Source organism: Salmo salar, chromosome ssa03 (genome assembly GCF_905237065.1).
Source record: "Salmo salar chromosome ssa03, Ssal_v3.1, whole genome shotgun sequence".
Lineage (NCBI taxonomy): Eukaryota > Metazoa > Chordata > Actinopteri > Salmoniformes > Salmonidae > Salmo > Salmo salar.
This window is the reverse complement of record NC_059444.1, coordinates 77,534,838-77,541,186: the sequence shown is the minus strand read 5'-3', so window position 1 is coordinate 77,541,186 and position 6,349 is coordinate 77,534,838. Positions and strand designations below refer to the sequence as shown.

The following is a 6,349-nucleotide window of genomic DNA, read 5'->3' as shown; positions in this document are numbered from 1 at the left end:
TATATTAATTAAAGCAGATGGCACCATTTTCTTATTTTTTTTTTTTTTTTTTTTATTTCACCTTTATTTAACCAGGTAAGCTAGTTGAGAACAAGTTCTCATTTACAACTGCGACCTGGCCAAGATAAAGCAAAGCAGTGCGACAGAAACAACAACACATGGAATAAACAAGCGTACAGTCAATAACACAATAGAAAAAAATAAAGTCTATATACAGTGTGTGCAAATGGCATGAGGAGGTAAGGCAATAAATAGGCCATAGTAGCAAAGTAATTACAATTTAGCAGATTAACACTGGAGTGAAAAATTAGCAGATGATGATGTGTAAGTAGAGATACTGGTGTGCAAAAGAACAGCAAAGTAAATAAAAAACAATATGGGGATGAGGTAGGTACATTGGGTGGGCTATTTACAGATGGACTATGTACAACTGCAGCGATCAGTTAGCTGCTCAGATAGCTGATGTTTAAAGTTAGTGAGGGAAATGTAAGTCTCCAGCTTCAGCGATTTTTGCAATTCGTTCCAGTCACTGGCAGCAGAGAACTGGAATGAAAGGCGGCCAAATGAGGTGTTGGCTTTGGGGATGATCAGTGAGATATACCTGCTGGAGCGCGTGCTACGGGTGGGTGTTGTTATCGTGACCAGTGAGCTGAGATAAGGCGGAGCTTTACCTAACAAAGACAAATAGATGACCTGGAGCAAGTGGGTCGAAAATGTAGCGAGGGCCAGCCGACTAGAGCATACAGGTCGCAGTGGTGGGTGGTATAAGGGGCTTTGGTAACAAAACGGATGGCACTGTGATAGACTGCATCCAATTTGCTGAGTAGAGTATTGGAAGCTATTTTGTAGATGACATCGCCGAAGTCGAGGATCGGTAGGATAGTCAGTTTTACTAGGGTAAGTTTGGCGGCGTGAGTGAAGGAGGCTTTGTTGCAAAATAGAAAGCCGATTCTAGATTTGATTTTGGATTGGAGACGTTTGATATGAGTCTGGAAGGAGAGTTTACAGTCTAGCCAGACACCTAGGTATTTGTAGTTGTCCACATATTCTAGGTCAGAACCGTCCAGAGTAGTGATGCTAGTCGGGCGGGCGGGTGCGGGCAGCGAACGGTTGAAAAGCATGCATTTGGTTTTACTAGCGTTTAAGAGCAGTTGGAGGCCACGGAAGGAGTGTTGTATGGCATTGAAGCTCGTTTGGAGGTTAGTTAACACAGTGTCCAAAGAAGGGCCAGATGCATACAGAATGGTGTCGTCTGCGTAGAGGTGGATCAGGGAATCACCCGCAACAAGAGCGACATCGTTGATATATACAGAGAAAAGAGTCGGCCCGAGAATTGAACCCTGTGGCACCCCCATAGAGACTGCCAGAGGTCCGAACAACAGGCCCTCCGATTTGACACACTGAACTCTGTCTGAGAAGTAGTTGGTGAACCAGGCGAGGCAGTCATTTGAGAAACCAAGGCTATTGAGTCTGCCGATAAGAATACGGTGATTGACAGAGTCAAAAGCCTTGGCCAGGTCGATGAAGACAGCTGCACAGTACTGTCTTTTATCGATGGCGGTTATGATATTGTTTAGTACCTTGAGCATGGCTGAGGTTCACCCATGACCAGCTCGGAAACCAGATTGCACAGCAGAGAAGGTACGGTGGGATTTGAAATGGTCAGTGATCTGTTTATTAACTTGGCTTTCGAAGACGTTAGAAAGGTAGGGCAGGATGGATATAGGTCTATAACAGTTTGGGTCTAGAGTGTCACCCCCTTTGAAGATGGGGATGACCGCGGCAGCTTTTCAATCTTTAGGGATCTCGGACGATACGAAAGAGAGGTTGAACAGACTTGTAATAGGGGTTGCAACAATGGCGGCGGATAATTTTAGAAAGAGAGATTCCAGATTGTCTAGCCCAGCTGATTTGTACGGGTCTAGGTTTTGCAGCTCTTTCAGAACATCTGCTATCTGGATTTGGGTGAAGGAGAAGCTGGTGATGCTCGGGCAAGTAGCTGCGGGGGGTGCAGAGCTGTTGGCCGGGGTTGGGTAGCCAGGTGGAAAGCATGGCCAGCCATAGAGAAATGCTTATTGAAATGTTCGATTATCATGGATTTATCGGTGGTGACCGTGTTACCTAGCCTCAGTGTAGTGGGCAGCTGGGAGGAGGTGCTCTTGTTCTCCATGGACTTTACAGTGTCCCAAAACTTTTTGGAGTTAGAGCTACAGGATGCAAATTTCTGTTTGAAAAAGCTAGCCTTAGCTTTCCTGACTGACTGTGTGTATTGGTTCCTGACTTCCCTGAACAGTTGCATATCGCGGGGACTATTCGATGCCATTGCAGTCCACCACAGGATGTTTTTGTGCTGGTCAAGGGCAGTCAGGTCTGGAGTGAACCAAGGGCTATATCTGTTCTTAGTTGTACATTTTTTGAAAGGGGCATGCTCATTTATGACGGTGAGGAAATTACTTTTAAAGAACGACCAAGCATCCTCGACTGATGGGATGAGGTCAATATCCTTCCAGGATACCCAGGCCAGGTCGATTAGAAAGGCCTGCTCGCAGAAGTGTTTTAGGGATTGTTTTACAGTGATGAGGGGTGGTCGTTTGACCGCGGACCCATAGCGGATGCAGACAATGATCCAGTGATCGCTGAGATCCAGATTGAAAACAGCAGAGGTATATTTGGAGGGTAAGTTGGTTAGGATGATATCTATGAGGGTGCCCATGTTTACGGATTTAGTGTTGTACCTGGTGGTTTCATTGATAATTTGTGTGAGATTGAGGGCATCTAGCTTAGATTCTAGGACTGCTGGGGTGTTAAGCATATCCCAGTTTAGGTCACCTAACAGAACGAACTCTGAAGACAGATGGGGGGGTAATCAATTCACATATGGTGTCCAGGGCACAGCTGGGAGCTGAGGGGGGTCTATAACAGGCGGCAACTTTGAGAGACTTATTTCTGGAGAGATGAATTTTTTTAATTACAAGCTCGAACTGTTTGGTCATAGACCTGGAAAGTATGACAGAACTTTGCAAGCTATCTCTGCAGTAGATGGCAACTCCTCCCCCTTTGGCAGTTATATCTTGACGGAAAATGTGGTAGTTGGGTATGGAAATCTCAGCCAGGATTCAGACAAGGCAAGGACATCAGGGTTGGCGGAGTGTGCTAAAGCAGTGAGTAAAACAAACTTAGGTAGGAGGCTTCTGATGTTAACATGCATGAAACCGAGGCTTTTTCAATTACAAAAGTCAACAAATGAGAGTGCCTGGGGACACGCAGGGCCTGGGTTAACCTCCACATCACCCGAGGAACAGAGGAGGAGTAGGATGAGGGTGCGGCTAAAGGATAGCAAAACTGGTCGTCTAGTGCGTTGGGGACAGAGAATTAAAGGAGCAGATTTCTGGGTGTGGTAGAATAGATTCAGGGCATAATGTGCAGACAGGGGTATGGTGGGGTGTGGGTACAGTGGAGGTAAGCCCAGGCACTGAGTGATGATAAGAGAGGTTGCATCTCTGGACACGCTGGTTATACTGGGTGAGGTCACCGCATGTGTGGGAGGTGGGACAAAGGAGGTATCTAAGGCATGTACAGTGGGACTAGGGGCTCCGCAGTAAACTAAAACAATTATTGACGGATAGCAAGGGGCACACTTTAACCTCAGACATAATTACAAACATAGCATTTGTGTTTAGCGAGTCAGATCAGAGGCAGTAGAGATGACCAGGGAAGTTCTCTTGATGTGTGTGATTTGGTCCATTTTTCTGTCAAAATGTAACGAGTACTTTTGTGTGTCAGGGAAAATGTATGGAGTAAAAAGTACATTGTTTTCTTTAGGAATGTAGTAAAGTAAAAGTAGGCAAGAATATAAATAGTAAAGTAAAGTACAGATACCCCAAAAAACGACTTAAGTAGTATTTTAAGTATTTTTACTTAAGTATTTTACACCACTGCCTATATCAGGGGACATCGCTCAGTTCTGCCTCCAGAAAAAGACTCATGACAATAAACGACAAGAAGCGTTAACCTTTTTCAAATGCCAGACTGTACTATGATACATGCACTACATGAGGGAGCAATTGCATAATCCACAAATCATACAGCAACACCATAAAAGGTTGCAGTTGAAATGACATCAATGTCAAGTAGTCTATAATGTACGTTTTGCATAGATTTCTCAAAATGAAAAAATTCTGGCAGCGGTGGGATTCGAACCCACGCCATCGAAATGACTGGAGCCTAAATCCAGCGCCTTAGACCACTCGGCCACGCTACCTCAACGAACACAACTAAAATATCATAGCCTATAAATTTAGCATATTGCGTGATCAGCGAACTTTTGTACATTTCATGCAATATTAAATGATATTCAAATCTATAAAATATTCGAAAAATGTATTAACGTATCTCTTCAATTGTAATGACCATAGATGGCTACCACAGCATTCTGCAGTAATACGTCCTCCTATCTGGTTTGCGCTTAGTGGGACTATCATTTGTTTTACAACAGCACAATGACCCAACACACCTCCAGGCTGTGTAACGGCTAATTGAAGAGTGATGGAGTGCGGCATCTGATTGAGATGGTTTGGGATGAGTCGGACCGCAGAGTGAAGGAAAAGCAGCCAACAAGTGCTCAGCATATGTGGGAACTCCTTTAAGACTGTTGGAAAAGCATTCCAGGTGAAGCTGGTTGAGAGAATGCCCCCTAACGCACGTGCTATATGGCATCTGAAGGACGCACTGTGGTCCTCCCCCAACCTGCTGGTAGGAAAACGGGTAGAGACCACACCACAGGCATTGGCTTTGGTTGCCACGGATGCCCTGGGGTGGTACGGAAGAAAGGATCCACCACAACACCTAAGGTCCCGGCGGCCACGGCCTGACAGCACTGCAGTGAGATGGAATAGGGGCTTGCCCCGTCTTCTCCGCATCGACCTGGTATTGCAGTACCTCCAGGAACAGTGCACCCCCTAAGGTTGTCAAAAGAGAATAATCGTGTGAGCAAAGTGATCTCAAACTTGGATGTTCATGTTTATAGCCTACTTTCATGTTATTTACTGTCATTTTCCTGTTTGAGCACGTCACTGCTAAAATTGATAATATGATACAATAATACATAACCAGGCAATTGTTGAACATAGACTGAATTATGAAACATTAGAATTTGTTAGAAGTCAAGTACTTATATTGCCCACTAGTTTAAAAAGACGCAAATAGCCTACATGTACTGTAAATGTAAGCAAAATGAACCTACATCATCTGTATGTGTTACATGGCTACTTCTAACTATACCTGGCCCACTTATACTTTTTCCAAATAAAAAAATGGACAGCTGAAACCAGCAGAAGAATACCAGTTGTACGCTTTTTGCTCCAATAGTGGACTCTTGTACCATTTCGTAATGGAACAACAGCCATTTTATTTATGAAGTATTTCTATTTGACTAAATGCAGTTTGTATGCGCTTCCCCTCCCCTCCCTGCACTGATCAAATCAAATCATGGACAGTGCATTTCCCTCAAAATGTAGGCAGTACATTGAGCATTTGTTTTTAGTCTAGGAGACTGTCAATGTCTGTAGTCCATTAGGGCCCTGTAAAATCCCTTCAGTGTTTTCCCCCTCTCCCAAATTCCCCATTTTCTCCACTTAACATTTCCCCGTTGAACGTTTGTCCGCACGAAAGCGCACAGAAATTGGGCAGTCCTGTGCCGTTTCTGAAAGTTGCATGGAAAAAGGAATCGCTGATGCATTTTGTTCATGTCTTATGATTCACTTGGGCAAATGAATGCATTTTCTAACAAGTTGAAGGTATTTAGTTTGAGCTTTTTCAGTGTGTGTCACAACGTGGACATTTCTCTCCCTCCCTATGAGTTAGCGACACCTTGACTTTATATAGTGTAACAAGAATTGGCCCTTCGCTTACGGCCATACCAGCCTGAATACGCCCGATCTCGTCCGATCTCGGAAGCTAAGCAGGGTCGGGCCTGGTTAGTACTTGGATGGGAGACCGCCTGGGAATACCAGGTGCTGTAAGCTTTTTGCTCCAGTAGAGGGTTCTCTTGTGTCATGCATGGAGCAACTGCCTTTTATTTATCGCCCTAATAATATTGTGTCTTTTTATTGGACTAAATGCAGTTTGTTAGTGCTGCCCTGATCAAATCAAATCAAATCAAATCATGGACAGTGCGTTTCCCTCAAAATGTAGGCAGTACATTCAGCATTTGTTTTTAGTCTAGGAGACTGTCAATGTCTGAAGTCCATTAGGGCCCTGTAAAATCCCTTCAAAGTTTTGCCTGATCCCCACCTCCAAATTCCCCCTTTACATTTCCCCGTTGACCGTTTGTCCCTGTTTCTGCAGGTTT

General features: G+C 44.4%; 2 non-coding genes across 2 annotated transcripts; one reads left to right on the top strand and one right to left on the bottom strand.

The window, feature by feature from the left end:
- Window positions 1-4,179: 4,179 nt before the first annotated feature.
- On the bottom strand, window positions 4,180-4,261 carry trnal-uag (transfer RNA leucine (anticodon UAG)). Its single transcript has one exon. It is a non-coding gene; the product is annotated as a tRNA-Leu (tRNA).
- Window positions 4,262-5,904: 1,643 nt separating this feature from the next.
- On the top strand, window positions 5,905-6,023 carry LOC123741915 (5S ribosomal RNA). The gene has a single exon (XR_006769441.1). It is a non-coding gene; the product is annotated as a 5S ribosomal RNA (ribosomal RNA).
- The last annotated feature ends 326 nt before the right edge of the window (window positions 6,024-6,349 follow it).